The sequence below is a fragment of the Arachis ipaensis genome, chromosome B4 (genome assembly GCF_059453495.1).
Source record: "Arachis ipaensis isolate K30076 ecotype BB chromosome B4, ASM5945349v1, whole genome shotgun sequence".
Lineage (NCBI taxonomy): Eukaryota > Viridiplantae > Streptophyta > Magnoliopsida > Fabales > Fabaceae > Arachis > Arachis ipaensis.
In genome coordinates this window covers 32,318,096-32,340,835 of record NC_142439.1, presented here as the reverse complement: position 1 = coordinate 32,340,835, position 22,740 = coordinate 32,318,096, and positions in this window count along the sequence as shown.

Genomic DNA, 22,740 nt, shown 5'->3' with positions numbered 1-22,740 from the left:
AACCTCTCTAAGTTCCCTTCCGGTTCGGGTCTGGGCTTGTCGTTGCTGATAAACCACTATTTTATGATTTATCTTGTGCTCAATTGAGTGTTTTTATCAATTCTTCACCCATTTATTCATAAGATTTGTATGGTTTTACAATTCCTTCCTTATTCTATGATATATGTGAAAACATATTTTCTATGCCTTAAAAATATTTATTTTAATTATCCTTTATTACCATTCGATGTTGTGATCTGTGTGTTGAGTAATTTCAGGCTTCATAGGGCAGGAATGGCTTAGAGGACAGAAAGAAAACACGCAAAAATGGAAGGAACGCACAAAATGGAGTTTTGAAGAAAATGGCAGCGACGCGCACGCATGGATGACGCGAACGCGTGCCTAGCGCAAAACACAAGCGACGCGTACATGTGACAAGGAAAATCTCCAAATGACGTACACGCGTGACCCACGCGCACGCATGACCCACGCGCACGCGTGACGGACGCCACGTGCAGAAAATTGCAGAAGTCGCTCCCAGCGATTTCTGAGCCCTTTTTCGGCCCAAATCCAAGTCCAGAAACACAGAATAGAGGCTGGAGAATGGAGGAATCAAAGGGAGAACATTCATTATTCACAATTTTAGGTTTTAGATGTAGTTTTAGAGTGAGAGAGGCTCTCTACTCTCTCTTAGGTTTTAGAATTAGGATTTCTCTTAGAGTATGGTTATTTCTTCAATCCAGGTTCAATGTTTCTTTAATTTAATTTCTCTTCTACTTTTATTCATTCTATTATTTTAGTTGATTACTTGATGTTGCCAATTTGGTTTATGGATTCCTATGTTTAATTTTATTTTCTATTTAATGCAATTTGAGGTATTTCAGATTTATGATATTCTTAGCTTAAATTGATGAAAAGGCATTTTTATTCGAGTAGATTTTTCCCCTTTTGACTTTGGATAAGTAATTGGTGACAGTTGAGTTGTCAAACTCAGCGGTTAATTGAAAATTGGAAATTGCTGATTGATTTGGATCCCTCTAAAGCTAGTCTTTCCATAGGAGTTGACTAGGACTTGAGGAATCAAATTGATTAGTCCACTTGACTTTCCTTTATTTAGTAAGGGTTAACTAAGTGGGAGCAATAACAATTTTCATCGCACCTGATAAGGATAACTAGGATAGGATTTCCAGTTCTCATACCTTGCCAAGAATTTTTCTAATTGTTGATTTATTTTTCTTGCCATTTAAATTACTTGTTCCCTATTTCAAAAACCCAACGATACTTTTCCATAACCAATAATAAATCATACTACCCTGCAATTCCTTGAGAGACGACCCGAGGTTTGAATACTTAGGTTATTTATTTTTATTGGGTTTGCTTTAGTGACAAACAAGTTTTTGTACGAAAGGATTCTCTATTGGTTTAGAAACTATACTTACAACGAGACTTTATTTGCGAAATTCTAAATCAGTAGAAATCAGTTCGTCAAAATGGCGCCGTTGCTGGGGAATTGCAATTGTGTGCCTTATTATTGGTTATTGTAAATATTTTATTTTGCTTGTTTATTTGTTTTTATTTTTATTTTTAATTTTTATTAGCTACTATGAGTTCTCACCCCCGTCGCTTTGAGTTTGGTTCTAATGTTGTTGAAAGGAATGGAAGCTATAACAAGAACATGTGTCAAGGTCAAAACAATCACAGATGGAAGGAGCCACGAGGATCTGATCAACCTTTTCAGCAACAACACTTTCCAAAGTACCAAGGACAATGACCATTCTACGATGCACACCCAGACAATAGTTACGGTGGTCCCCTTCGTGACAAACCACCTCCACCAAATTACTATGGTCAAGAGCCATTCCAAGGTGCATACCAAGATGATAGATATGGTGGACCCCTTTGTAGTTACCAACAAGTCCCATCATATGCCTATAAACCACCTCCTTAACATAGTTTTGAACTACCATACTCACAAGCCAACCACAACCGTTCACCTCCATATGACCCCAATCCTTATCCACCCCAATCCCAATCCAATTACTTCCAAGAACCACCACTCCCATATGCACCATATCCATTTCCATCGAACCAAGAATCACAGGATCGTCTCAAGGACACAGTGAACCAGTTTCACGCAACCCTTCATCAATTGGAGCAAGCGATAAATCGATTAGCCCCCAGTATGAAGGAGACACTAGAAGCTTCGGTGGACAGTGAGGAGCATGACTTTGTACCGGAACAAGTGGAGGAAGCTGCAATTATCAAAGAAGAAGAATTGATTGAAGTCTTAGGAGACACTGAACCTCCATGGGAATTAAGAATTCTGAAGAATTCCGCCAAGAAATTTTCAATTGATGCTAAGGAGGATAGTGCACAACCCCCAAAGCATGTACCTTATGAAGAAATGGACGGAATAGATCCAAAAGCAAGTTTCCTTGGTAGTGATGATCATGAACCAAGCTCTCCTAATGATGACCTTGCAGTCACAATTGAACTCTTTGAGCTAGAAGATTCTTCCCCAAGTGAATATGAGGATGATGTGGAGGTAGACTTTTCTCAACCTCAAACTTATGACTTGAGTGATGAGGAAGAAATTGAAGACTTTGATCAAGACGTGGTTACAGTTGAAGAGATTTGTCAGGAATTGGAAGAATTCACAGAGGAGTACAAGGAAGTGGATCTTAAAGAATCACTGGAAACACCTTTCCCACGGCCATTACCACCTAATACAAACTTCAAGTGGATAAAATCTTTAGCCTTCATCTTTACTTTTCCACTTGAATATGGCTTGCTTGAAACAGATGGCCAGCTTAGAGCTCTTTGCAGCTTTAAGAGTAAGAGGGAGATGGTTAGTAATAGAAGTTGGTATCCAAGGTTCAATACGGTTCTCCGCTCCAATTGGAAGTGCAAGGATTGGTATAGAGCTCGATTTAATGGGTTTCGGAAGATGTTTGGGTATCTCAGTAGAAATTCAGGTTGCGTACCGCCCGGCTGGAAAAATGAAGATCAAGATAAAGACAGGTACAAAAGCAAGGTTTGGGATCCTAAAATTTATCCTGACAATCAATACTCCTGGACCCTGAAAACCTACTTTGACTTGCTTGAAGGCTTTACATGCCTAGTTTTGGACCCCGGAGGATATTGGAATTGCAAACGTTGGTGGAGATTTCAGGATGAGTTCAAGCACAAGCCGCCATAACAAGGAGCTCATCAAATGTCCAACTTAAGGACTTTAACTAAAAGTGCTAGGTGGGAGACAACCCACCACGGTATGATCGTTCCTTTTTCAATTTTAATTTTATTTCATTTTGTTTGTTTTTAGTTTCATTTTATTTTATTTTATTTTATTTTATTTTATTTTCCCTGGAATCATTCATAACATCCGCATTAGCATCTGCATTCTGCATATTCTCTATAAAAAAATCATACCACACGTGCGCATGGGCCATGCATGGGCATCGATTTCAAATCGACGTTTCCATCCAACGCCCAGAAAGTTGGGCTGGAATCGTGCGGCTGGTATGCGTTAGGCACAATTGGGCCACGCGTGCGCGTCGATGACGCGTACGCATCATTTTCACTTATACACTCCACACGTGGGCGTGGGCGACGCGTACGCGTCGCACAAAAATTTTTGCCCCCTTAATTGAAACAGAGGGTTGCGCCAAAACGACGCTGGAATTGTTCGTTTAGCACAATTCTAGGCGACGCGTACGCGTGTCTCATGCGTACGTGTCATTTTCATTATCATTCATTCACGCGTTCGCGTCGTTGCAATTTCGCCTCATCCACGCTTTCGCGTGATCCACGCGTCCGCGTGGATTTGAATCCACTTAACCCCCCGACGCGGAAACCCTAACCCAGCATCGCCCCCTCCCCCCTTCCCTCACAATCTTCTCCTTTTCCCCTCTATAACCACCCAACCACCGCCACCGAACCACACCGCCACACCCCCACCGTCGACAACCCCTCGCTGGACCGCCCTCACCCCCCTCTTTCCCCCCTTCTCTTCCTTTTCTCCATTCCCCTCTCGACCCCCACTGCCCCCTGCCCCATCGCCGAACCAGACCCCGCCACCGCACCTTATCGCCGGCCACCACCCCCCTCCTCGCCCCTCCTCCCTTCTCTTCCTCTCCCTCTTTCACCCCTGCCCCCACCACGCACCGCCCTGCACCACCGTGAGAACCGCCGCATCCCAGCGCCACCGTACCGCCCTCCAGCGCCACCACACGACCACCCTCTCTTTTCGTTCCATTTCACTGCGCACACCAGGTTCCACTGCACTGCGATTCCTTTCCCATTCCAATTAGTTATTTTGTATATTTTTCAAGTCTGTTCAAATTAGAATAGTTAGAGATGCATGTTTGTAGTGGATTTTAGGTGGTTAGGTAGCTAGGATGTAGTTAGTGGATTTAGGCCTGATAATTGCGCCGTTCTTGCTACTTGCTTTATCTGTTTTGCAATTTTGAAATTGTTGTGCTGTTGATGCTGCTCATATGCTGTTCATTACTGTTTAATGATGTTTTGATATTATTCCATTTAAATTGCAATTCTTGCTGCAGATTGAATTCGTTTTTTTCTAAATTCATGTGACTTGCTATTTGCTACTCTTTTATGTACTACTTTAATGTCATATGAACTGGATTTTCGCTGCTGTTTATTACCCGGGAACATCCAATTTATAGCCAGAATGCTGCCCGAATTTTCCGTAAATTGTTTGACTTAACTCCCATTCATCAATTGACTTTGGTACTTTTGAATTCTGCACTAATTGGTTTCAACCAAGCCAATTCATGGATGAATGGGCTAGCATTCCTAATCATTCTGGTTCCCTTCTTAGTTAAATCGCATTATTGATGATTTTATTCATTTTGCAATTCTTTTATTTATATGATTTATCATCATTAATCTGCATTCTCTGCTTGAATGTGAGTTGCTGGTTCTTCAAGTTTGTACAATTTTTGTTAATCAGGACCTACAATACCATGCCACTCACTTTAACTTCATTCTTTAACTCTTAACTGTATTAAATTTCTAACTTCTCCCTTAGTCTTCAACTAACTACTTTCAACACATTTCAAGCCATGATTATTGTTGTTCCTGATAAACAAGCATTCCGCATATCATAGATCCTGGATTGTGATTTTTATTTCAATTCTTTGACTTTTAGCTTGCATACAGTCCAAATTCTACATCTATCTAAATCACTTCATGCTTATATTGTTATTCTATTCCTCTTTTACCCATCTATGCTTATATTGCTCAAATACTATTTGCTTACCTATTTTTCTGCTTTAGTTTAATAAACGGTATCCTAGAACCTCTGCTTTTCAGGATGTCTGACCCAAAAGGCAAAGGAAAAGCCAAAACAGGCACAGGCAAAAGAAAAAGAGGAGAACCCTCTATGGCTATCCTGGATATACTGCATTATGATTCCTGGCGGGAGAAGAATTTTACCCCGCAGGAAAAAGATGATCAGTTAGTGCCTGCCACCGACCCAGTCAAGTTTCCAAACCGATACTGTGAACTGAAGTATCCAGTCTTTGCAACTTCAAGGAATCTATATCTAGAAAAGACCCTCCGAATTCCAACCAAGCACTTGAGCGTTCCAACTCAAGTATCTCCTTTTAATCAACCCCCATGTCAAGTAAAAATTTTACTCCATTGACATGAAAGAAATAATCATAAAAATATGAGAAGACATAATTAAATAAAATAAAATAGAGAATTAAAATTAATTAAAATAAAAATAACTTCATATATTAATAATTCAAAACGCAACATAATTATCTTAACCGAGTCAATGAGTAACTAATTAAAAACAAGGGAGTAAAGAAATAAACTAAAGTAATGTCTTCAATGGAGGTAATGGCTCTTCAACATCCACAATCCAAAGCAAAAGCATAAACTATCAATGTAACACTAATCTAGATTCAGATCTAAAACTAAGAGTAATCCTAATGTGATGAATCTGAATGTGTGTGGATGCGTCCTTGAGTTTCTGCATGTTTCCTAGGTTTAGTCTGTGTTTCTGGGCTAAAAACTGGGTCAAAATGCGGCCCGAAATCGCCCCCAGCATATTCTGTTATTTCTGCAGATCGCGCAGGTCACGCGTACGCGTCGTCCACACATTCGCGTCATTCAGCGTTTTTCCTTGCCACGCGTTCGTGTCGTTTACGTGTTCGCGTCATTTGTGCAGACTCCAATCCATGCATTTACGTCAGGCACACGTCCGCGTCATTGCGAATTCTTCATTTCGCGCGTTCGTGTGGGCCATGCGCTCGAGTCATTTCTCGCTGGTCATCTCCTTAGTTTCTTGTGTTCCTTCCATTTCTGCAAGCCTCCTCTCCAATTTCCAAATCATTCGTGCCTTATGAAGCCTGAAACACTTAACACATGGATCACGGCATCGAATGGGATAAAGGAGAATTAAAATACATAATTAAAAGTCTCTAGGAAGCAAGTTTTCAACCATGGAGTGATTTTTGGGAAGAAATTGTAAATACATGCTAATCATATGAATAAGTGGGTAAAAATTTGATAAAATCACACAATTAAACACAATATAAATCATAAAATAATAGTTTATCAACCTCTCCACACAACATTAGCATGTCCTTATGCTTAGTTGAAGGAGATAAAGTAAATGAATAGGGGAATGTAAAACTCATGAAATGCAATGCAACCTATATATATATATATATATATATATATATATATATATATATAAATGAAACTATATGCTTCTTGTCTACTTGGTTAAAAGTAAATAAGCTCTTCAAGACAAATATAAATTAGATTTCACTAACTCAATCTATATAGTAAAAACAGGTAACATTGTAAGAAGATAGCTCATGAAAACAGGGAACATAGAATCAAGCACTGAACCCTCACTGTTAATGTATATGCACTCTATTCTCTCAAGTGTATAGGGTAATCACTCTACTCTTCTCTAATCATGCTTTCTAAAATTTGTTCTTCACCTAACCAATCAACGATAATTAATGTACCAATGCAAACATCATGAGGTCTTTTTAAGGTTGTAATGGGGCTAAGGTAAGGGTAAGAGTGTATATATATATATATATATATATATATATATATATATATATATATATATGGCTAAGTGAGCTATAAATTGAATCTTTAATTAACCTAAGCTCTCACCTAACATACATATACTATATATAACTTTAGAATCATGCCTAGCTACCCAAAAATTTCCCACTTTGCATTACATACTCATGTATTAACTTTTTCTTTTTGCTTGTATCACATATGCATTGATCTTTTTATTAGCTTAATATTGGGGTAATTCTGTCCCCTTATTTATTTAAATATTTATTGAATATTTTTTTTTTGAACATGAAAAATAAACACAGCTTATCAATGCAAATGGATTTTTAAATTTTTTTTTAGTTTCACATGAGTAGGTACCCAAATTCCTATTAATTTATCATGACACATTCCCTTATTAACCCTTGTTCCCACAATTTTCCCATACTTAATTAACACACAATTTCTATCTTAAGCTAACCAAAGATTCAATTGGGATATTTAATTATTTTTCCGCTTAAGGCTAGTAATGTGGTAAAATATAGAACAAATGGGATAAAAAGGCTCAAAGTGGCTAACAAAGGTAATTTAAAGGGTAGGCTTATTTGAGATAAGTGAACTAAAATCAAACAATGGCCTCAATCATATGCAAGCATGTAAATACATTAAATATTGGACATATAGAATGAAACAAAATAAAGATCACAATCATAGAGAAGTAAACACACAAGAATAAAATATTTATGGTTAAATAATGTAACCATATAATTAAGCTCAAATCTCACAGGTTGTGTGTTCTTAGCTTTTTAAACTATGTTCCAAATACAACTTCAAACAAGTTTTAACATAAAAGTTTTGATTTAAGTTAGTGAAATTTTTCAAAAAAATAGGGTCTTAGAAGAAACTTATTATTTTTAATCAAGTAGAACATGCATGCAAATAACCTATTACTATGCAATCTATTTTATCCTAAACAAAAGAAAAATTAACTAAATATCCTATTTTATTAGTGTTTAGGGAAGAGAATTTACCTCCGGAAGTTAGGTACTGACCGACCTCCCCACACATAAGGCTTTGCACCGTCCTCGGTGCCATCTGTCAGGAACAAAAGGGAGCTGGTAGTAGCATCTCCACTATCTGGACCGTCATGGCTTCCTGTGCTGGTAAATGAAGTGGAGTCCGGGGCGTCTGGGTCGTCGTCGGATCTGTATTTTCCCATAAATAGCTCCTTAAGGTATGTGAATCGGCGTTTGTTACGGTGCTCTCTTAACTTTGCTTTGTGTTCCTGCCGATCCAACCTTTCAAGTATCTGATGGAGCAGTTGGTTCGTTGTAGGTGCTTGTGGTGTTGAAGGAGGAATGTCTTCAGTCGGTTCTGTAGGCTGGCTTGTAGTGGCTGCTAGTGGTCTGATATATTTCCCATTAGGGACATACTGATCATCCCGTAGAAGTAAGGCTTTGGTGTCCCCAGCTCTGTAGGAGACTCCGGCTGCCGAGACGAGATCTGAAACCAAGGCGGGAAAAGGTAAGTTGCCCGCTATCTGTACGTGTCCCATTACATTTCGGTTGTGTCTTGGTAAATTGAGGTGCTGGTCTGTAAGGATACATCAAAGTAAAATAGCCATGTCTGCAGTGAAAGAAGACTCGTGAGTGCTCAAAAAGACGTAATGAGACATAATCTGTGCCCATACTCGAGCCTCTAAGGTAAGTGCTGAAGCCGATATCCCTTTTGGTCGGGATCGATGGTATCCGTAGATCCATCTGCTGCCAGGTTGTGCTATAACTCTGAGAACGGTGTCCCAGTCAAATTGGTATGTCTGGCGCTTGAGTGAGGCTTCTTGAAATGCGTCCAATCCTTCTGGAGCAGGGGGAAGATCTAAAGCTTGTTGAATGGCCTCTTCATTTATGGGGACTTGCTTCTGACGGACATAGACAGACTGCATGGTTGGCATGTGAAAGTTGGAGTAGAATTCTACTACCCATGAGAGATTAACCTGACGTGGGTGTCTCCGTAGGAATCCCATTGTCTTTGTTCAATTTGCGGCTCAACAAATTCAGCAGTGTGGGTTGGGAGGATGAGAAGGTATTCATTGTTGTAATTCTTCTCTGCCAGGATGGGGAACATCTGCTCACAGTAGTGGTTAGGAAACCGCGCAGTATCCTTTGCTGGGAAGGCTTTTTCTTTTTCATCGACCTTGATGATCCTCTTGATTCTTTTTGTTGAGGGCTTTACTGCTGTTGAAGATGGATCTACCACTAATGCCCTTTTTGTTCCTCTCCTTGTAGGTGGTTTGGAAGTAGCTTTCTCCTTTCCTTTCTTGATGGCAAATCCTGAAAAAGGGAAGAGAAAGTAATGTGTAAAGCAAAGGGTTCGAGCAAGGGAGCGAACGTTATGGTTGATAACCAATGCATGTTAAAGAGGGATGTCGTTAACACATGGTCTAGACTACATGTGAAAAGTTCATCAAAGGTAATATAACAAGTGCATATGATGGCAATTGAATGCAAGATGTTTATTGGCATGTCGGCAAAGGCATGAGTAGCATAGATCAAGCATTCAATGTCCAAGTTAGATTACCAAGTCTTTCAAACTAATAACCTATTTGTATTGATAATTAAATTAAATTAATAAAATATAAAAGGGGTTTTGTGAAAAATAGGCATTATAGTAGTAGAATAGAGTAAGTTAAAATAATGTGTAATGCCATACGGGTGTTTTTACAAACACTTGGCATGCATGTTGAATATGTTATTGGAAGTAGTAAATTTAGTCATGCAAGCAACCCTTTTGAAAAGTAATATATAAATGTCAAACAAGACATAATAACTCACAAGCAAAATATGAAAGAAGATAATGACCCAAATAAATTGCTAAAACCAATTAAAGAAATAAAAAGAAAAAGAAAAGGAAAATAGAATGTAGATAATGAAAGAAAAAGAAGAAGTAAACATAAATAAATAAAAATAATGGAAAAAATGAAAATAGATAGAGAAAGAAAAGAACCTTGGTAGTGGATGTGAAAAATAAGGAAGAAGAATGTAAAAAGTGAGAATGGGTAGAGAAGGGGGAAGGGAGAAGAAAGAAATAATAAGGGAAGAGAAAAATAAGGATTTGGGAGAAGAAAAGATAAGATATTTTGGCTGATCTGGATATTTTGTGCGCTGCATGTGACGCAGACGCGTGAGTGACGCGGTCGCGTGATGTGCGATAAATACAGGTGACGCGGACGCGTGGGTCACGAGTGACCTGAGATGTGCGATTGGCGCGAGTGCAGCCTCGCGTTCACGCAACTCTCTGTGTTAAACTTATTTTGCCAAAACTTAGGGTGACACGATCGCGTGGGTGACGCGATCGCGTGAATGGCCATGTTTGGAGGACGATGCGGCCGCGTGGGGCACGCGGTTGCGTGATGAGGCTAGTGCTTCTAGCATCATTACAGTCCAGCTCCATCGCAACTTGCTGCCATACACCTCTTTTACGTCGATTTTTAGGGTCACGTGTTCGCGTGGGTGACGTGAACGCGTGGGAGGCTGATTTCCCAAATGACGCGGCCGCGTGGGTGACGCGGATGCGTGGGCATGTTTGTGCCTAAGGCACGCGTCCAGCCACGCTTTCGCGTGACTCTCTGTCCAATTCTCTTTTCTTCAAAACGCACTGGTGACGCGGACGCGTCAACGACGCTTACGCGTCAGCGACGCTTACGCATCGCGTGCATTTTTTTTTTAAATAAGATATTCTGAATGCTAATGCAAATGCAAACTATATGCAGCTATATGCATGGATTATGAGAAAAGTCATCAACCTTATAAAAATAAAATAAAGCAAAAATAAAACTAAGACTGAAACGGAACGATCATACCATGGTGGGTTGTCTCCCACCTAGCACTTTGCTTTTACGTCCTTAAGTTGGACGCTCGTTAGGCTCATTCTGCTTCTCTTGGTGGGTCTTCCAAGAGGAAAATCTCTAGTTCCTTTGATTCTTCATCTTCTCACCATGATAAAGCTTTAGGCGATGTCCATTGACCTTTAGAAATTTGGAGCTAGTAGGATGACGCAGGTGGAAAACTCCGTATGGCTCTACCTTTTCTATTCTATACGAACCTTCCCATCTTGATATCAGTTTACCCGGCATAAGCCTCAATCTGGAGTTATGTAGTAGAACTAACTCCCCTGGTCTGAATTCTCTCCTTTTTATATGCTTGTCATGGACAGCCTTCATTTTCTCCTTGTAACGTCTGGAGTTGTCATAAGCTTCTAGGCAAAGGTTCTCTAGCTCTGCTAGTTACAGTTTTCTTTTAGCACCAGCTTTCGTAAGATTCATGTTGCACTCTCTTACAGCCCAGAAAGCCTTGTGTTCCACCTCTACGGGGAGGTGGCAAGCCTTTTCGTATACCAGGCGGAATGGGCTCATCCCAATGGGTGTCTTGTACGTTGTTCTATATGCCCAGAGTGCATCTTATAGCCTGACACTCCAGTCCTTCTTATGAGGTTTTACTATCTTCTCCAGAATACGTTTAATCTCTCTGTTAGAGACTTCTGCTTGCCCATTGGTCTGGGATGATAAGCTGTTGCTACTTTGTGAATTATCCCATGATTTTTCAGTAATCCTGTTAGTCTCCTGTTACAAAAGTGGGTGCCTTGATCGCTCACGATTGCTCGTGGTGATCCAAAGCGACAAATAATATGGTTTCTAACAAAGGAAACAACAGTGTTAGCATCATCAGTACGGGTAGGAATTGCTTCCACCCATTTAGAAACATAATCTACGGCTAACAGTATATAAGAGTAACCGTTAGAATTTGGAAATGGACCCATGAAGTCGATGCCCCAAACATAAAAAATTTCACAGAAAAGTATAATCTGTAGAGGCATCTCATTCGTCTTGGATATATTACCAAACCTTTGGCATGGGGAACAAGATTTACAAAATTCAGCAGTGTCTTTAAAAAGAGTAGGCCACCAGAATCCACAGTCTAGAATTTTTCTAGCTGTTCTTTGAGGGCCAAAATGTCCTCCACTCTCAGATGAGTGGCAAGCCTCTAAAATAGACTAGAATTCTTATTGAGGCACATACCGTCTAATTACTTGGTCAGTACCACACCTCCATAAATATGGATCATCCCATATATAATATTTGGACTCGCTTTTCAGCTTGTCTCTCTGATGCTTAGTAAAATTTGGAGGAAAAGTGTGGCTAACTAGATAATTAGCTACAGGTGCATACCAAGGAACTACTTCAGATACTGCTTGTAAGTTATCAAATGGGAAATTATCATTTATAGGAGCAGAGTCATCCTTAATGTGCTCAAGGCGACTCAAGTGGTCTGCCACTAAATTTTGGTTACCACTCCTATCCTTAATTTCTAAATCAAATTCTTGCAGCAGCAGTATCCAACGTATTAGCCTTGGTTTTGACTCCCTTTTAGCTAATAAATATTTTAGAGCTACATGGTCTGAGTACACTACTACCTTAGTACCAAGTAAATAGGCTCAGAATTTATCCAGACCAAAAACAATAGCAATAAGCTCTTTTTCAGTAGTAGTATAATTAGATTGAGCAGCATCTAAGGTCTTAGATGCATAAGCAATTACAAAAGGGTCCTTACCTTCGCGCTGAGGCAGCGCTGCTCCTACTGCATGGTTGGAAGCATCACACATGATTTCAAATGGCTGCCTCCAGTCTGGTCCTTTCATAATTGGAGCTTGAGTCAGGGCGATCTTCAGCTTATCAAACGCTTGCATACAGCTCTCACTGAACTCGAACTCAATATCTTTCTGCAGCAATCTGGATAAAGGCAGTGCTACCTTACTGAAGTCTTTAATAAATCTCCTGTAAAAACCTGCATGGCCAAGGAACGAACGGACTTCCCTCACGGAGGAGGGGTAAGGTAAACTAGAAATAACATCCACCTTTGCTGGATCTACAGAAATGCTAGTATTAGACACAACATGTCCTAGTACAATTCCTTGTCTTACCATAAAGTGACATTTTTCAAAATTTAATACAAGATTTGTACTAACACACCTGTCTAATACTCTAGTTAAACTATCCAAGCAAAGGCTAAATAAATCACCATATATGCTGAAATCATCCATAAAAATCTCCATACAGTTCTCAATAAGATCAGAGAAAGACTCATCATGCATCTTTGAAAAGTAGCAGGTGCATTGCATAAGCCAAAAGGCATTCTTTTATAAGCATACGTTCCAAAGGGACATGTAAAAGTAGTCTTCTCCTGATCTTCAGGAGCTATATGAATTTGAAAGTATCCTGTATAACCATCTAAAAAACAATAATGAGATTTACCTGACAGGCGATCAAGCATCTGATCAATAAATGGCAAGGGGTAATGATCCTTGCGGGTGGCTTGGTTGAGATGCCTATAGTCAATGCAAACTCTCCATGAATTCTGCACTCTAGTTGTCAGAAGCTCTCCATGCTCATTCTTTATTGTTGTGACTCCAGACTTCTTGGGCACTACTTGTACTGGGCTGACCCATTCACTATCTGAAATCGGGTAAATGAAATCTGCTTCAAGTAGCCTGGTCACTTCCTTCTTGACAACTTCTAAGATGGTGGGATTCAATCTTCTTTGCGGCTGACGGACAGGCTTTGTTCCCTCTTCTAAGAATATTCTATGTTCACAAACTTAGGGCCTGATGCCTACTATATCCGCCAAGCTCTATCCAATTGCTTTCTTATGTTTTCTCAACACACTGAGTAGTTGTTTTTCTTGTTGAGAAGTGAGTTCCCTTGCAATGATGACTGGGAACTTCTGGTTGTCCTCAAGGTAAGCATACTTGAGGTGTGGAGGAAGGGGCTTTAATTCTAATTTCTGCTCATAGCTAGGCTCTAGATCATCTGGGGCGGGTGATAATGGTAAAGTCTTCTCATTATTTTCAGAAAGTGTCCCTACACTTGGATCTCGCTCTATATACTTCTCTTCTAATTCTTCTTGGTGAACTTCAGCTAAAGTTTCATCAATAATGTCACACTGGAAGATAGAATGATCTTTCGGAGGATGCTTCATAGCTTCATTTAAACTGAAACTCACTGTTCTGCCATCTATCTCAAAAGAGTAAGTTCCTGAGAATGCATCCAGCTTGAACTTTGAAGTCTTCAGGAATGGTCTTCCAAGCAGGATCGATGATGGTCTTCCTGAGTCATTAGGGGGCATTTCCAGGATGTAGAAATCAATGGGAAATGTAAGCCCCTTAATGCTCACTAATACATCTTCAGTAATTCCAACTACTGTAATAATGCTTTTATCTGCTAACACAAAACGAGCTGCCGACCTTTTCAAGTGAGGGAGCCTCAAAGTATCATATATAGACAAAGGCATTATACTAACACACGCTCCTAAATCACACATACAGTCAGAAAATATCACACTTCCAATGGTACAGCTAACCATACATGGACCTGGATCACTACATTTTTCAGGTATACCCCTCATTAAAGCAGATATAGAACTACCTAAAGGAATAGTTTCTAATTCATTAATCGTATCTTTATGTATGCACAAATCCTTTAGAAACTTTGCATATTGAGGTACCTGTTGAATAACATAAAAAAGGGGAACAGTTACCTCGACCTTTTTGAATATTTCTACGATTTTGGGGTCAAGTTCCATCTGTTTTCTGGGCTTTCATGCAAGTTGCGGAAATGGGATAGGAGGGGCATGATTTGTAGCTTCAGCATCCCTTGGGGCTTCATTCTATGGTTGAGCTTCTTCTTCTTCAACTATGTCTTGTGCGTCCTCTTCTTCTTCAGCATCTTCCACTTCCACCACATCCTCTGCTGGCACATTTTCTGGTGGGTTTGACTCCTCGTGGTTCCTCTCCTTTAATGTGGTTCTGGACCTCAAAGTGATGGTGTTGATGCCACCTTTGGGATTAGGCAGTGGTTGAGAAGGAATTCCATTAGAGCTTGAAGGTTGATGTGTCGAATTAATTGAGGAATCCATCCGGGAGACGAGAGCTTGTAAAGTGGCAGTCAAACCATTCAGACTAGAGTTCAGCTGCGCCCACATGTCTTGTTGTTCTTGCGCAAGAGAATGGAGCATCTCATCATTTGATGAGGAATTAGAATAAGCAGTCTGAGAAACTTGTTGTTGGGTTTGCTGGGGTCATTGTGATTGTCTTAGGTGAGGTGCCCTGTAAGGTTGGTTCTGATTCTGCTGTCTGTTGTTGTTATTGTTATTCCACCTCTGGCTTCTATTATTGTCTCTGCCTCCTCTGTTAAAGTTATCCCTCCAGCCATGGGTAGAATTATCTCTCCAGTCTTGGTTGGAGTTGTCCTGCCATCCATGGTTATTGTTGCCACCTTGGTTGTAGTTGCCACCTTGTTGATTGTATCCTTGATTCAGGCAGTCATAGAAGTTGTAAGTGGCTGCTACAATGTTATCTTCCTGGAGCTGCAGGCATTCATCAGTATAATGACTATAATCTGCACAGATCTCGCATACTCTTTGTGGAACCAACTGTTGGCTTTGTTGTGGTGAAGGCTGAGCTTGTTGTGCCTGTTGCTGATTCAACTTCATTTGTTTCAGTAAGTTGGTCATTTCACATATACTCTGTGTGAGAGCAGTAGTTTCAATACTAGAAGAAACTTCGGCAACAGCCTTGGGATGGTGGCGCCTCTGTCTGTGATTCCTAGTGGACTCAGCTAAGTCGCTGATCAGTTGCCATGCTTCATCTGTGGTTTTGTACTTCTTCAAAGAACCATTACTAGCACCTTCCAGTGTAGTCTTATCCTGGGGGTTCATGCCTTGGGTGAGGTAGCTGATCAATAGTAGTTTACCAATCATGTGATGGGGACATGCGTCCAAGAGATTGTTGAAGCACTCCCAATATCCATAGAGAGTCTCTGATTCACCTTGAACAATGCAGGAGATCTCTTTTCTCAGTCTATCTGTGACTTCAGCTGGGAAGTATTTTTCCAAAAATTCTCTCCTGAGTGTATCCCAGTTGGTAACAGTTGCTTCAGGTTGGGAGTAGTACCACTCCCTCACCTTTCCCTCAAGAGAAAACGGAAAAGCAGTTAACAAAATAGAAGTTTCATCTGCACCATGACGCCTAACAGTAGAACAGGCTGTCTGGAAATCCCTAAGGTGCTTGATAGGCTCTTGAGCAGGTAAGCCATGAAACTTGGACATCAAGTTAATCAGTGCGGTTTTTAGTTCAAAATCTGTAGCTGCAGTCGGGTGATGCACTTGATACGGCTGCAGTGTAAAATCTGGGGCTTCTGCCTCCTGGAGAGTAATCCTCTTAGGTGCTGCCATGTTTCCTGCACGTAAATCAACTGGATCAGTAGTAAATGAGCTTGTCTCACTTTCAGATGGCAGTTCAGATTCTCCCTCAGATGAGACTGGTGAATTGATAATAATCACTTCACCACCCTCAGAGGCTAACCGACGTCGAATTCGTCTAATATGTGAAAGAGTTCTTTCAATTTCAGGATCAAATGGGACTAAACTCGGATCAGGCAATGAATGCGTCATTCAATGAGAAAGACATGTAACTCATGGTAACAGAAATAAAAAATAAAATATGCAAATAAAAATAAAATATATACACTAATTAATAATTTAGCACACTATTGCAACTCCCCGGCAACGGCGCCAAAAATTGATGCGGCGACAGAAGTTAACCAATTTAGAGATTTCAATTAAGAGGACAGCGTTGCATGTATAGCTCTTAACCGGCTAAGATCTGCCTTACCAATTTAAAAAAGGGTTGTCACAAATTTTAGAAATAAAATATTGGGAGTATGAGTCCCAGGTCGTCTCCCAACGAGTTGCAGGAAAGAGTGCTATTTTATTAACTAGGGGTTTTTAGAAAAATTGAGTTTTGATAACGAGTAATTAAAATGATTAAAAATTAAGGCTATAAAAATAAACTAAGAATAGTTATTGATACTCTGAATAAAAGGCCTTGATTGGGGGTATAATTAAATGGAATGTCTATCCTTGTTGGAATCTTTTTCAAGTGTAGTGTAGTGTAAAAAGGTTGTTGTTCTCACTCGGTTACCCCTTACTAAATAAGGAAAAGTATGGTGATTAAACTAACTCTCACCCTCAATTCCTAGTCCTCTCCCTTAGGGAGGTCTAGTGTTAGTAGGTATGGAATTAGCTAACAACGTCCAATTCAACCAAGCACTTGAGCATTCCAACTCAAGTATCTCCTTTTAATCAACCCCCATGTCAAGTAGAAATTTTACTCCATTGATCTGAAAGAAATAATCATAAAAATATGAGAAGACATAATTAAATAAAATAAAATAGAGAATTAAAATTAATTAAAATAAAAATAACTTCATATATTAATAAATTCAAAACGCAACATAATTATCTGAACAGAGTCAATGAGTAACTAATTAAAAATAAGGGAGTAAAGAAACAAACTAAAGTAATGTCTTCAACGGAGGTAATGGCTCTTCAACATCCACAATCCAAAGCAAAAGCATAAACTATCAATGTAACACTAATCTAGATTCATATCTAAAACTAAGAGTAATCCTAATGTGATGAATCTGAATGTGTGTGGATGCGTCCTTGAGTTTCTGCATGTTCCCTAGATTTAGTCTGTATTTCTGGGCCAAAAATTGGGTCAAAATACGGCCCGAAATCGCCCCCAACGTATTCTGTTATTTCTGCAGATCGCGCAGGTCACGCGTACGCGTCGTCCACGCGTTCGCGTCATTCAGCGTTTTTCCTTGCCACGCAGTCGCGTCGTTCACGTGTTTGCGTCATTCGTGCAGACTCCAATCCACGCCTTTACGTCAGGCACACGTCCGCGTCGTTGCGAATTCTCCATTTCGCGCGTTCGCGTGGGCCATGCACTCGCTTCATTTCTCGCTGGTCATCTCCTTAGTTTCTTGTGTTTCTTCCATTTCTGCAAGCCTCCTCTCCAATTTCCAAATCATTCGTGCCCTATGAAGACTGAAACACTTAACACACGGATCACGGTATCGAATGGGATAAAGGAAAATTAAAATACATAATTAAAAGTCTCTAGGAAGCAAGTTTTCAACCATGGAGTGATTTTTGGAAAGGAATTGTAAATACATGCTAATCATATGAATAAGTGGGTAAATATTTGATAAAACCACACAATTAAACACAATATAAATCATAAAATAATAGTTTATCAATGAGGCTCGGCTATGGCAACAAATCCTAAGCAATTATGTGATGCAGAGCACTCACGAGACTGAGGTGCCAGTTGCCATGATTACTCTTATCTGGTGCGTGATGGAAGGCAAGGACCTGTACCTTCCCCGATTTATCCGGTACTCCATGTCCAGGGTTCATGTCCGAGGCACTCTGTCCTTCCCCTATTTGATTACTCAGATGGGCCGCCGAGCTGAGGTACCCTGGGAGCTTGCGAATGAAAAGCCACTAGCCGCCGACTATAAGAAGATCATCCCACATGGCAGAAAGTTTATGGCTCTGGGCTACAGACCACCCTTTCTCACTGCCTCCACTGATGCAGCCACATCCTCTGATGCTCCTTCAGCACCTGCCGCACCAGCCACCACCACAGCACCTTCACCTGCTTCCGAGCCCATTTATCACTTAGTGCACCGCCTCTTTGAGCGGCTAGACCAGATGGAGCGCCGCAACCAGCGGCAATATGAGAGGTCTGAGCATCGTAGCAAGCGACGCTATGAGCATTTGAAGTTGATGATCCGGTCTGGCCACGATGACATCCCCTCCGAGCCTGACACACCATCAGAGCCATCCAAGGAGGAGGCGGATGACCAGGAGGAGGATGCACGAGCAGAGGCTGAGCAGGCAGGACCCGAGCAGGCTACGCCTCATCATGAGGAGCCCCAACTGATCCACATGTCCCTTTACAAACAGAGCCTCTTCTTCAGCAGGCAGATCCCCAGACACCCACACAGACTGCAGCACCTCAGGCCACCATAGAGACACCAGCAGAGTACCCTTCCGGAGATGCCACTTCTTCACACCCAGCCTGATTGAGCATCGAGGACGATGCTATTATATAAGTATGGGGAGGTCACCATCTTTGGCGAATTTTATTTTGGTGAACTACTTTCAGACTCTTTATCCTATTTTATTTCTTTTTCTGTATTTTATTTTATTTTATTTTATTTTACTTTATCTTATTTTCCTTTCAGTACTTGCACATTTTCTTTTACTGTATTTTCTATCTATTTCTACTTTATTACATTTTACATTTTGCACTTTGTATATATATCTTAGATATTTAGCTTGATTTGCATTCTTAGCTTATTTAGTTGTGATATAGAAACATATAGATTATTTAGTTTAGTTTACCCTCTTAGCATATAATAATTTGGTTTAATTGAAAATAAAAGAGTAAACTAGAAATTTTAGTTTTTCAGAATCACAACAATCCACCCACTATATATATATAGCAATAAATGTTGGTAAATTGACAACATTTTTCAAAGAATATACTTATTTTTTATATGAGCCATTCAAAGATTCACATTGAGTTGAATGAAAACTCTTAATTCCTACTTGCATGATATACATAACAGATATATGGTTTCTGAGCCAAAGAACACACAACCCGTGAGTTTTTAAGCTTAATTGCGTGGTTATATTATTTAACCATAGTTTTCATTCCTGTGTTTTTCGCCCTTCTTCACTATAATTGCAGACTTTACTTTGTTTCATTCTGTATGTCTAGTATTCAATGTATTTACATTCTTGCATATGATTGAGGCCATTACTTGTTTTCGCTCACTTATCCCAAATAAACCTACCCTTTTATGTCACCCTTGTTAGTCACCTTGAGCCTTTTTATCCCCTTCTATTCTATAACTACATCAATAGCCTTAAGCAGAAAAACCAATTAAAAATCCCAAATTGAATCTTTGGTTAGCTTAAGATAGAGATTATGTATCAACTAAGTGTGGGGAAACTGTGGGAACTTGGGTTGATAGGAAGGTATTAACTCTAGAAATTATTTGAAATTTGGGTGCATGCTCATGTGAAACCAAAATAATTAAAATACCATGTGCATTGATATATTATGTTTATGTTTCAAAAAAAATCCCTTTTAATAAGTAAATAAATAAGGGGACAAAATTACCCCAATAATGAGTTTAGTAAAGAAATCAATGCACATGGGATAAAATCAAAAATAATTTGGTGCATGAGTATGTGATACGAAAGTGAGAAAATTGGGTAATTAGGCATAATATTAAAATTTTATAGAGTATGTATATGTTAGGTGAGATTTTAGACTAATCAAGGATTCAATTTATAGCTCACTTAGACTTATTTATATGCCCTCACCTTTACTTTAGCCCCATTACAACCTTGAAAAGACCTCATGATGTTTGCATGTGTACATTGAATATTTGTTGATTGGTCAGATGAAGAACAAAGTTTTAGAAAGCATGACTAGAGAAGAATAGAGTGATTAACCCCAAACACTACGTGACTAGAGTGTATACACAAATCCAGTGAGGGTTCAATAGCTCATTTCCATATATCCATATTTGATTATTGATTGTCTTGCAAGTTTGTGAAATCTTTTGATTAACTCAACTCAATTGTGAATGTGTTTTAACATAATTTAGTCTTGGCTGTACCTATATGTTTCCTTGAAGAATTAAACTCAATTTAACCACATGTAAGCTTTATATATATAAGTAGATAGTAATTAGAATTGCATGATTCATTTAGGTAGCTTGCATTTAGAATAGATTGTATTGCATAAGATTCCACCATTCTACCTTCACTCTTTTCTCGTGAATTTAGCATAAGGACATGCTATTGTTTAAGTGTGGGGAGGTTGATAAACCACTATTTTATGATTTATCTTGTGCTCAATTGAGTGTTTTTATCAATTCTTCACCCACTTATTCATAAGATTTGCATGGTTTTACAATTCCTTCCTTATTCTATGATATATGTGAAAACATGTTTCCTATGCTGTAAAAATATTTATTTTAATTATCCTTTATTACCATTCGATGTCGTGATTTGTGTGTTGAGTAATTTCAGGCTTCATAGGACAGGAATGGCTTAGAGGACAGAAAGGAAACACGCAAAAATGGAAGAAACGCACAAAATGGAGTTTTGAAGAAAATGGCAGCGACGCGCACGCATGGACGACGCGAACGCGTGCCTAGCGCAAAACACAAGTGACGTGTACGCGTGATAAGAAAAATCTCCGAATAACGCGCACGCGTGACGGAGGCCACGTGCATAAAATTGCAGAAACACAGAATAGAGGCTGGAGAATGGAGGAATCAAAGGGAGAACATTCCTTATTCACAATTTTAGGTTTTAGATGTAGTTTTAGAGAGAGAGAGAGAGACTCTCTCCTCTCTCTTAGGTTTTAGAATTAGGATTTCTCTTAGAGTATGGTTATTTCTTCAATCCAGGTTCAATGTTCCTTTAATTTAATTTCTCTTCTACTTTTATTCATTCTATTACTTTAGTTGATTACTTGATGTTGCCAATTTGGTTTATGGATTCCTATGTTTAATTTTATTTTCTATTTAATGCAATTTGAGGTATTTCAGATTTATGATATTATTAGCTTAAATTGATGAAAAATCATTTTTATTCGAGTAGATTTTTCCCGTTTTGGCTTTGGATAAGTAATTGGTGACACTTGAGTTGTCAAACTCAGCGATTGATTGAAAATTAGAACTTAATGATTAATTTGGATCCCTCTAAAGCTAGTCTTTCCATAGGAGTTGACTAGGACTTGAGGAATCAAATTGATTAGTCCACTTGACTTTTCTTTATTTAGTAAGGGTTAACTAAGTGGGAGTAATAACAATTCTCATCGCACCTGATAAGGATAACTAGGATAGGATTTCCAGTTCTCATACCTTACCAAGAATTTTTCTAATTGTTAATTTATTTTTCTTGCCATTTAAATTACTTGTTCCCTATTTCAAAAACCCAACGATACTTTTCCATAACCAATAATAAATCATACTACCCTACAATTCCTTGAGAGACGACCCGAGGTTTGAATACTTTAGTTATTTATTTTTATTGGGTTTGCTTTAGTGACAAACAAGTTTTTGTTCGAAAGGATTCTCTGTTGGTTTAGAAACTATACTTACAACGAGAATTTATTTGCGAAATTCTAAATCAGTAGAAATCAGTTCGTCATTGACTCTAGCGTCCAAGTCGGCGAGGAACACTCCCGATGCTTCTTTAGATTTCTTCCTTAAGAAGAGACTGACATTGTCACAAGCGACTGCCGTTTCCAAGTCTCCCTTTATGGATCCCACGGATCCGTCATCAGCGATGAACTTTATTATCAACATCTTTTTACTGATCACTGCCCCGAGATCGTTGATAGTCTTTCTTCCTAGGATGACGTTGTAGGCCGTGGAGTCTCGCAGAACCACGAACTCAGCCATTATCGATCTTCTTCCCTGTCCTAGTCCTACGGATACCGGTAGGGAGATTATCCCGTCTGACTTGATGAAGTGGTCGCCCAAGCCTACAACACCGTGTTGGTGAGTCCTTAAGTCGGCATCCCGGAGACCCAAGACATCGAACACGTTGCGAAACATGATATTCGAGTCAACCCCGGTGTCTACGAGGATCCGCTTAATGAGGCCGGTTCCCACTCTGGCCGTGATGACCATGGGAGGGTTTTCTGACACCTCGTCTAACCATTGGTCCTCCGGACCAAACGAGATTGGCGGAACCCTCTTGGAGTTTCGCG